Raw genomic sequence first — 10,684 nt, 5'->3', positions numbered from 1 at the left:
GGAAGGGATTATATGACACAGTTTCCTGTAATAGCAAAGAACTGGATTCAGTGACCTAGGAGGTCTCTTCCAGTCTTAAGGTCCTGTATTCTGTTTTACACTGTCATTTCTTATCCATAAAGACAAGACATTTATCCAACTAAACCCTTCAGATGTTTAAAAAAAGAATAAAAATATTTTGCAAGTAAAAATAATGTTGATTATTGTAAAAAAAACTAAAAAAAAAACAATTTCAGAATAACACTTTATTGGGTAATACATTCATGGTCAATTGGAATGAATTCTGTGTGGAGGTTGCCCAGTTTGTTGTCCTTTACTTCTTCAAAACTGAAATATGGGATGTAGCATAAGGGTCATTTCAAGACATATTGTATCATGCAATGAAGAGTAATCTTATAGGATAGTGTATATTCTCTCACTATTTGACCTTTTGAAAGATCACTTTTGGTCAGAAAAGCTGTAAATTAAACATCTGAATGCAATCTATTTACAGATACATATTGATTTGTTTATAAATATTATGAGAAGTATACATACCTCAAAAACCATAATGAAAACCATAGGCAATACTTTGTAGAAAGCAATTTTTTTTTCAATTTTATATGGTGTGGGGTCTGTTATGTACTGTCCAAACATATACACACATATGGTCTCTTTCTTTTAAGAGTTTTAGTCTATAAAGAATAGCTAAAATACCTAATGAAACTCAAAAATTGGAAGACAATTAGGGGGAATATTATAGAATAAAAACAGAATGATCAAGATGTTGCTGATCACAGGTGTTTTAAAAATTCTTTTTTTTTGTTGTCTGGTTTTGTTCTTGTTTTTTAATCTTTTTCCTTCCAATACTATTTCTTGAAGTTGTGCTGATGAACCAACTAGTAGATTATACCATGACCATGAAAACAGGACATGTTCCATCAACAGCTACAGTTTTTCCACATCTTTCTTTCTGATGGTGAAGGAAAATGCCAAGGGGAATTAAGGCTATATAGAGGCAAGTAAGTGAGACTAAGGACCAAAGAAAAATAAATATTGCCAGAAATGGTAGGGGAAGAAAACAGAGAAAGAAACAAGACAGAGGGTAAATAAAACTGTAAAAAGCAGTGAAAATGTGGTTTGTGGGACAGTACAGTATGGAAGCAAATGATATAAGAGAAAATTTGGGGTCACGTTTTACAAAAGATTAGTCTCCACTTTCGCTTCACATGTGGTGGAAACACACAGACATTTTTACAAACCCAAGATTTATTTGCTGTTCAACCACAAGTTTTTTCCAAGCCGATCTTCAAATCAGCTGTAATAGTCTGTGTTTTGAAGGGTTCCATGAACCATTGCTTTTGAAGTGTTACATATATGAAGTGGTGAAAGACATCTTGTTCAAGTACTTCCTCTTCCGTTCTCATCCGTTCTCAGAACTCTGTTCTAGACACTGGGACAATTATATTGATGCAAACCTAAACAATGTTCAGGCTGAAGAAGAAGTCCTTCAGGAAACGGAATATGTTTACTTCTACTTCTGGAACAAATCCCACTATTTATAATCATAGATAAACACTGCTGATGGCAGGAGGTAGCTTCAAATTATGTACATTCTGATCTTGCAATTTACTATGCATCACTTGAAGGCTGGCGTGGTAGTGTTCCTAAGGTTCCTGCTCAGACATAAACTCTTCAAAATATATCACATTACTCCTTCTCAGATCAAATACTGTTGACTGCTTTTTAGGACAATTTTACTCCGTGACAGATAGAAGGATGTCACTCTTGTAAGTCATTGAGCATATTGTTGGTTCAGCTTTATTGAATTTGTCTACTACCAGTCAATACGTTAAATATTTTTTAGTGAAGTTGCTGACATCAGGCCTGTCCATGAAAGCAGTGGTGTGGAGCCTGTAAGTACAACCATTTTGGATCTGTGGAGTTTATGAAGAGATTTTTACTGCTTAGTGTTTGAGCTAATGCTAGCTTTCTCAGCATAAAAAAGAATTACTTGATCTACATTGTTGTTAAGAATAATCTGAATTATACATGTTTTTAAAGATGAGGAAGAGCTTACTAGGTGTCTGAACGTATTTCTCCTTTCTCCTGATGTCACATGTAAAAATAATACAAAAATATGTGCTGTATCTCATTATTTTTGCCTACTTTTGAATATACAAATTCAAAAATGGGGTTATATGTCTACATGCAGACTATGGCTCTCTAGAGTTATAGACTTTTATATACAAATACATTTCAGTCCAGTTCCAAAGTTGCAAGCAAAACCATTACAATTTCTGTTGGACCTGTATAAGCTTAAGCATTAATGGAAAGGGTCTACATTCCTAGATAAAAGTCCTAGATAACTTTGGTAGGTAATGTTTATTGCAAGGACAGTAATAAAAGGAAGGTGTTCTTTGGTTACTTTTTTGAATAACTGAGTGAGTGAGTTTCACTTAATGTGTTCTAAATGAGAAAAACCCTTGTTTTCTACCACCTATCTTTGTGCATCAAAGCTCTCAAAACCTGGGACTTAAGTCTTCTTGAATTTCTTTCTGAACTTCATTATAGCAGAACAAAGATGTCTTACTGAGGCATGCAACTGGAAAGGTAGGAAAATGTATAATGCGGAAGATGACTTAACATGTTTTTGACTTTTACAAACCTAGAAGGTTTTCAAGGCTAATAAAGGAAATGCTTAGGAACTAGCTGACCTGATTGAACATATAGATTCATAGAATCATAAGGGTTGGAAAAGACCTTCAAGATCATCTGGTCCAACCATCACCCTACTACCAATGTCACCCACTAAACCATGTCCCTAAGCGCCATATGAGATTTAGTGTTGAGATTTCAATGGTTGTCTGGCTACCATGAACATAGTTAGTTGGACAGTGTTGTAATGTGGAACAATGCTTATGAATTATTTGAAGAGACCTTCAAAATGCTTGGCAATAACTCTCCTTGGCATGTCCCACCATCAACTCACCTCCTTCATCCAGGAAAGAGCAATGGCGGTGCAAGCTGCCATCAGCCCTCAGGTAACTCTGTCACTCCAACACCAAGCAGCCCTCCAAATTTCATCAGAGAGGTAGGATGGTGTGAAAATTCATAAATTCCTGTCAACAACTTACAGTAACAGCATTGGGCAAGCGTTTGGCTTGAGCTGTTGACTTAAGTATGTGTCTCTGGGTGGGACGGTTGGGAAGGAATTAGATGTATTGTTGTGACAATAGAAGATAGACCACTCCTCGTCTCTCCCACACATGAAAATTATTAACCGAGCACACCAAGGGTAGCGAGGGAGAAGCCCGCCCTTCGGCGACTGGAGCGCCGTCGGAGGGCTCGCTCCTCCGCCGGTTGCCCGGGCCGGTCCCGCGGGAGGCCCCGGCTCCGCCATGGAAATGGCGCCGGCAGCTTGAACCCGTCTCCTCAGCCCCGCAGGAGGCTCTCTCCGGGGGACACCGCGCCGCGTGCTTGACGCGAATTGATCCGGGCTGGAGAGGACAAGGGCGGGTGCTCGCTCCTTCTTCCTCCCTCTTCTGGGCAGGGAAGGACGAAGAGATGGGGCAGAGCGGGGCCGGCTCGCCAGGTCCTCGACCAAGCGGGTGTAGGTGCCATGGCCGGAGAGGGGGCACGGCGCCGCGCAAGGGAAGTGCGCATCCTCCATTTTGGCAGAGGGCGGGCGGACAGCTTGGCTCCCGGCGCCCGGCTGCCGTCGCTAGCCCCGGAGCTCTCCTCCCCACCCCGCGGCGCTGCCAGGGGGGCCCCGGGCTCCTCTTCCCTCCGGGAGCCGTGCAGGGGCGCCTCAAATGGACGCCCTGCTGCGCCTCCCGTTGGTTTGAATTGGTCCCAAGCTCCCCGCAGCGGCTTCCGACAAAATGGAGGACGCCACCACTGCTACCACCACCACCACCACCACCACCAGCAGCAGCTCCTCCAGGAGCCATGGCGGCGGCTGACATGGCTCCCTCCCCCACGGGGGGTGGGGGCAGGAGGGTGCCCGCAGCCGGGGCGGCGCTGCTCGGCGGGGCAAGGCTGCGGGTGCCCGGGGGCAGGCTCCTTCCCCGGGGCTACGGGCGCAACCTCGCTCTCCCCTATGGGAGCAGCTTCCATTATCCACCCTCCGCCCCTCATGGAAGTGGCCCCGGGCTCACAGCCCCGCCGGGGGGCGGCGCCTTCTAGGTTGGGGGGAGGCTGGAGGCGAGCCCCGCCAGCCCCCCAAAATTCTCCTTTTCACGGGGAAGCTGAGCCCGTGCCCGGGGGCTGTCGCGCCCGCAGGGACCGGGCGCAAGGCGGGGACGGGTCTCGCAGCGGGCGGCCCGGAGGAGCGCGGCCCGCCCGGCCGCCAACTTGTGCGAGTTGCCGCTGTCAGACGGCGGCGGGGAAGGGCGAGGGGGGCGGCGAGCCCGGCGGCGGGCGGCGCGCCGGTGGGCACCGACTCGGGCTCCTCAAACCTGATGGATCAAAGTGGGAAGAACTCGAGGCACGGCCAGCGGGAAGATTGGCAGTCCGTAGGGTCAACCGGCTGCGGGCAGCCCTGACGGGCGGGCCTCCCGCCCACTCCGCTCTCCTAGCGCCAGCGCCCGCCCTCGGGGCGAGCCAATAACGGGGTGGAGGGGGCGGGCTTTGCCCAAGCTCGGTTGGCCCGGTTCCTCCTCCCCTCCGTTAGCAGCTGCGCTTAGCCCGGGACTGGACCGAGTTAGAGTTGAGACGGCGGAGGAGTAGCGCAGAGTGCGTGCGTCCCCGCGGGGAGGGGGGGGGGGAGGGCGGCGGGTTCGGGGGGGGTCGGCACTGGGCGCCCGCTGAGCCCCGGGGAGCCGGGTGAGGGCCGGGGGGGCTCCGCCGCCGCCGCGCCTCGCAGCTTCCCCGGGCCAAGTGCCCCGCTGTGGCGTCGTCGGTGCCGCCGCGACGCCGCCTCCCGGGGGGTGGTGGCGGCGGCGGTGGTGGTGGCGGTGGGAGGAGAGGGGGGGAGCACCGCCGAGGGCAGCCCCGCCGGTACGGCCCGGGGGTGGGCGGCGGGGGGAGCCCGGGGGCAGTGCTGGGGGGGGGGGGGTCGGGGTATTTGGGGGAAGGGCCGGGTCTGGGTTAGCGCCTCCTATTTTAACTCCCTCCCCCCGGTGCCCGCCGGCTGTTGTGCCCCGCTGCCTTGCCGTGCCCCCCTCCCTCCCTCCCTCCCTCCCTCACCACCACCACCGCGGCCCCCTCCCCAAATCCCCCCCCCCCCCCCCCCCCCAGCCCCGGGTGCCTCCCTCCCCCGTGCCCGGCGCGGCTCCTCCCGTATTGTTCGGCTGGGTCCCTCTAATGGCGGACAGGAGGCGGCGGTGCTGCCGGCCGACTGCAGGGGGGCAAAGCCCGCACCGGGGGCAACTGCCGGGGGGGGGGGGGGTGGCTGTATGCCTGCGTGACCCCCCCCGGACCACCCCACACACACCTCGGGGTGCCGCTTGGGGGCCGGCTCGGCCAAGTTACCGGCTCCTGGGGGCTACTGCTTCGTCCCCGCACTCGCCCCGGGGAGCCCCCGCCGCGGCTGAGCCCCGGGTGGGGCCCGGCTCGCGGGGGGGGGTGCAGGAAGGGTCCCCCCCCCCCCGAGGGTAACCTCTGTTAATCGGTGTGTTTGGAAGGGTTTGGGTTGAAGGGGATGCGGGAGATACCTGCTGCCCTGGTCGGGAAATGCTGCCTGGGGGCGCTGCTCGGTGCCCCGTGTTAACCCCGTGTCTTTCCCTTAGGCTCCAGCCCGGTTTGGTGCAGCCTTGGCAAGAGAGCGACGAGGAGAGGGAGCTCCATTGTGAGTGCTATTTATGTATCTATCACCGCTTCGGCCTGCTCACCGAGGGCTTGACCCCCCTTCCTTCCTTCCTTCCTTTTTACCCCCTGCCCCCGGAGGAGAAGGAGGGGCTCGGGTGGGGAAATTCCTGGGTCCAGCAGCTGCTGCCCTGGGGCGAAGCCCCGGTAATGGCTGTGAGGCGGCTCCTCCTCGGGGTGGGCGCTGCTGCTGCTGCAGACATCGCTCCTGCAGTACCAACTCCGGCAAGCAGACGACGGGCTGCTGCCGCCGCTCGCCTTACCCGGCTCCGGAGGGAGGGGGAGGGCATATTTCGGGTGCCCTCTAGAGTCTCAAAGCGAGAATGGAAATCCATAACGAGGCGCCTTTTGCCATCTTTATTTTCTTCCTCTTTCTCCAAGCCCCTGTGCTGCGTGTCTCGAAGATAAGGAAAGGTACGGGAGGTTTTAAAATAAGCCAGCAGTTTGCAGAGCGTGCTCTGGCGTCTGGTCTTTGTATGTTCAGGTTGGGTCTTTATGCCTCTGGATTTGCTCGGGTGATTTCGTTGTGTGCTTTTGGTGTTTTGTGCGCCTTGGCAGTGCTTCTGAGCCATCTGCTTTGCCCCTTCCCCAAAAAGCTGAAGGTCACTAGGGAAAAACCCACAGCTTCTTAATAACGATCGGTTTCTGTGCTGTATCTCTGTGGGATTTTCAAAGCAGACTGTGTTCTCTATTGGGTGGTAGGCCACCTAAGGGGAGGCTCGTTACCAAATCTTGTATGTAAGATCAGGGTAATTTGACTCTAGTTTAAATGCTTTTAATATCATTTTTTGCTGTATACTGTGAAAAACGGTGATTCTGAAATTGCAAAGTAGCACAGTGAAGGAGAAAGTAACCTGGCGTGTATAGATGCACGTTTTAGGAGCTCATGAGTTTGGATGCGACTGTTGTCTGCAGGCTCTCGCCGCTAGAGGCCACTGCAAAAAGCGTAGCCTAGCCTTGGGAGGTCTGGTTGATAACGTGCAGCACAGAGAACAAAACAAAAAGGGAGTGTGTATTTTGTGCTCTAGGTTCTTGAGTTGGGCACAGGAGGAATTCAGGTCTTGTAGTCTTCTCCACCGCTTGTATCTTGAAGTCTTTTTGTTATTGTCCCCTTACCATTCTAAGTAGTAGATTGCCCAGATTTACATAGGTTGTCACTTTGGCACTTTTTGGTGGCTTACATGTAGAAGGAATAAGTGGTTCTCTGCAAAAATGCCACTGCTAAAGAGGAAGACATGAGATCTGAATTTATTCTGAGCTTCTAAAATTAACAACTTTGTGTAAGACTGTAAGAGTTTGTATGGTTTGTTATCATTAATAAAGCGGTCTGTTCTAAACCTTGACTAACTACTGTATAATTTTAATTGTAGTTCTTTTATTTTCACCATGCCTTGGGAGGAAGGCTACCATCTAATTTTACTTCTGATTCATTATACATTCCAGTCTGACAGCTGTTCTGCTTTTTCTGATGTTTCTTCATGTTAAAAAAGTAACTTCTAACAGTGATCCAGGCAAGTAATGCTTTGGAAGGAGGGAGACTGTTGTGTTGGAAGGGAGTGGAAAAGGATGCGTACTGGAGCTGGTATGAAAAAAATATTGCAGCTTTGTGTAGCTGCCTATGAAAAGATGAGAATACTGCCAAGAACAGCTGTATAGCTAAGATTCAGCAAACCTCAATGAGTAGTTGCCATCTGGTTTGTGAATTACACTAACGTCTTGCACGAAAGCATCCTACTAGATGGCATATTGTTCTCCACCAACTGTGGTGGTGGTGGTACAGCCTTTTCTCTGTTATGTGGCTGGAGGAAAGCAGGGTGTCCTATGGCATGTGATAGGCCAGCCTGTTGTGTGATGGGAGTCTATTCAGTGCCTGCTGCTGCGTGGGCACTCCAGGCTCCTCAGCCATAATTTGTGAAATGAAGGTGGTGATGGGACATAATTAGGTAGTTAGACCAAATAGTTTTGTTTTTTTTTAAATAAAAGACTGTCTTAATTAGAGTATCTACGAAATTTGCTGTGTATTGTTACTCTTTGACCCTAAGTATGATTCCATTCTACTCATGCTTACACTGAAATAATATGCTAAGAGGGATTTGCATTGGCAAGAATGTTCAAACGCCAGTGAAAAAATGAAAGCAGGTTTACTGTCTTCTATGGAGCTTGTTCAAGTATGCAGAGGGATGTGGGACCAAAATGGATACAAAGTCTGAGACTTCTGCTGGCTTTCTTTGTGTTTTTGTCCAGCAGCATTGTGAACAGCCTTGAACTGTTACAGGAGGTTTCATTGTGGTTTCAGGGGGTAAATAGGGTATTACCGAAGTTCTATCTGTGTGTATTGGAGTTCAAAACTAATCAATATACTCAGCAACAAAAGCAGAATCAGGAGTTCTGCGAATAATTTATATGAATTATTATTACTGATGGAAAATCCAGTGTTCATGGAGAACTGCTTTTTTACTCTAGGGGGCATGTACATCACAAATAATAATGAACTCTACCTATCTGTAGAAAGAGATTGAGATAGAAAGCTTGGGAACTTGAGAAGTAAGCTATCCCTTCTGAGAAGTTGAAGATAATGAATGATTGCCTTGTGAGGTTGTTAAAGCCCTGTATGCTATAGGAATTTTGTTGTCTGCTGAAACTGTTTGGGTTTATTGCAATAGTTAGAAGTGCTTTTTTGCAACTTCTTTAAACTTTATTTCTGTGATTTAATCTTACTAGGTGAGTGCTTCAGGAAAGTAACTGGGTTTCTGAGAGCAGAGTTCAGAAGAAACTTAGCTTTTCTTCCATACTTGCAGCTTACCCTACGTAGTGCTGGAAGATATGTCTGGCAGTAGGTGTTAACTTGGTATGTGACTCAGAATGGTTTGGGTTGGACGGGACCCACCCTCGTAGTGAAGAATTTCTTCCTTGTGTCTCATCTAACCTGTTTTAGGTTAAAACAGTTAGCCTTTGTCGTATTCACTGCAGACCCTGGTGAAACGATCTGCTCGATTTAGTTGCTAGTATTAAAATTCTTCATTTTGGAGCAGGATTAGTGAGTTTGTCAGTGTTTGGTACTTGTGAGAGAGGTTTTGGATAGAAGAGAGAAGTGTGAGACTTCTGAAATGCAGTTCCCTGGTGTATCCCCTTAGTTAACATGTGGACTACTTGGCTTGAAACTCCACGTATTTGTGCTTACATTGCTTTGGCAGTTTAAGACTTCTGTCTTTCCTAAGTTTCCACAAATCATCAATTTTAAGACAAAAGCCATAATTGTTCTGTGTAATTCTATGCCACTGGAGTTCAGTAAGATTCATATGCACACAAAAAAAAGATTGTAAATCTGTATGTGTGGGAACATCAGCAGTTGTATAGGGGTAGATGCCTGCCCTTTATAGATGGGTTAGATCATAACTGTCCATTCAGGAAGTCTCACATGTTCACCTCAAATATTTCATGAATTGGGCATGTCAGTGACTCAAGTTTTGTTCTGATAGCATACTAGAGTAAGAAAACAGTTGTTGTTTTAGTCAGTGGTTACAATACAGACAATGAATTCAAAATGAACAGCGATTATTCAGTTTTGTGGTCAAATGGGAGTCTCTGGTGACATGGTTGCCACCAGCGTGTTTTTGCAATTACTCTGTCTGAAGGGCATTAATGCTTACTGTGTGTCTGCTAATGCATAAGCACTCCATCTTCCTCCAAGCTTTTTGGAGCAACCTTTCACCATAACTTCCTTCTCTACTGCTACTGTTGGCCACGGGAGAATAATCTGATGGGGGTGTTGGGATCAGCGCTGGGGCAGGGGGCTCAGAAGCAAGTGTTCAACTCTTTGAACAGAGTAGATGCAGTAGTGTCTTGAAATGCACTTGGACGTTACTGGTACTCTCCCCAACCACACTGAGCATCAGTAATACAAGAGGATTGTGGATTTTAAGCTTTTTTGGGATGAAATTACATAAGCATGTGTTGTTGTTGGGCAGGAAGGATAGTTTTGGATCTCTGGAATACTTAACACTTAAAATGTTAATGCTTTACCTAAAATAAATAAATGAATTAGGCATTCTGTAGTTAACCGTGTTAAGGTTCATAAACTCTATCTTTAACTCTTACAAGAGTTATCAGAATCCTTTTGTTTGTGTTACTGTAGCTTCTGAAATCCATAATGCCTAAATTTGTGTACCTTATAGTGTACAAAGTTACTGAAGCATAGTCCTTACTCATTAGCTTTAATGCTTACTGACAAATGCTGAGCAGGAAGTCATCTTAATTCCACCTTTTTGGAAAAGTGTGTAAAATACTGGTATTCACTTGTTTGCACACACTATTTTTAATTGATTGGAGAAAAACTGATCAGATATTTGCACCATAGCTCACCAATTTAACTCTTGGGGGCGGCAATAAAGTAGGTCATGGTCCTCCACTGGAGAGAGGACAGAGGTGTTATGGAAGAGCTCTTATAGCTTTCTATATAGTTTCCTCAGTTCTTTTGTTGTTAAAGAGAGCATTGGAAGAAGAAAGGCAAATTGGGTATAACCCATAGAATAGCAATATACACAGGGTTTCTGATTTAGCCCCATGGGGTCTCAGTCACTAGAAACATGGACCTGTTTTGCAAACTGCAGACTTCTGGCTATGTTTTGTCGTCTTGTGCTCCTTTAGGCTTTTCTGTGAGATACAGCTATACTGAGCTCCAGACAAAAGTGCACTCATGAAGCAAGTATGCCCACCCCCAAAAAATAAAATAAAATTTAGACTTAGTGAAGATCTTTCTTCTTTCTGAGTTCCTTTTCTTTGCATCTATCTCTGTTAGACCTCTCCAGTTTGATGTTTGCCCCTAGTACTACACCAAATTTCTCTGAAAGTTATCTTGCTCATCTCATTCGTAAAGTCAGCTGTCATCTCTGTATGG

The 10,684-nt window shown here is 47.5% G+C and overlaps 1 protein-coding gene and 1 long non-coding RNA gene across 14 annotated transcripts in view; one reads left to right on the top strand and one right to left on the bottom strand.

Annotated features, from left to right (window-relative positions):
* Window positions 1-230: 230 nt before the first annotated feature.
* On the bottom strand, window positions 231-4,384 carry LOC125179892 (uncharacterized). Its single transcript, XR_010828375.1, has 2 exons — window positions 2,972-4,384; window positions 231-1,916 (listed from the first exon to the last, which is right to left on the bottom strand). It is a non-coding gene; the product is annotated as an uncharacterized lncRNA (long non-coding RNA).
* Window positions 4,385-4,583: 199 nt separating this feature from the next.
* ZMYM2 (zinc finger MYM-type containing 2) overlaps window positions 4,584-10,684 on the top strand; it is a 92,198-nt gene continuing 86,097 nt past the window's right edge. For 4 of the 13 annotated variants that reach the window (XM_066989783.1, XM_066989791.1, XM_066989792.1 and 1 more), the window contains exon 1: window positions 5,712-5,770. The gene's annotated coding sequence lies outside the window, so the exon portion shown is untranslated. Of the gene's footprint in view, window positions 4,717-5,345; window positions 5,594-5,711; window positions 5,771-6,168; window positions 6,272-10,684 lie in introns of those variants that run through there. The other 9 variants (XM_048047005.2, XM_066989790.1, XM_066989787.1 and 6 more) reach the window with 6 other exon arrangements.

This window comes from Anser cygnoides, chromosome 1 (assembly GCF_040182565.1).
Source record: "Anser cygnoides isolate HZ-2024a breed goose chromosome 1, Taihu_goose_T2T_genome, whole genome shotgun sequence".
Classification (NCBI taxonomy): Eukaryota; Metazoa; Chordata; class Aves; order Anseriformes; family Anatidae; genus Anser; species Anser cygnoides.
Note: the sequence above shows the minus strand (reverse complement) of the source record. Positions and strands in the feature narration are given on the sequence as shown.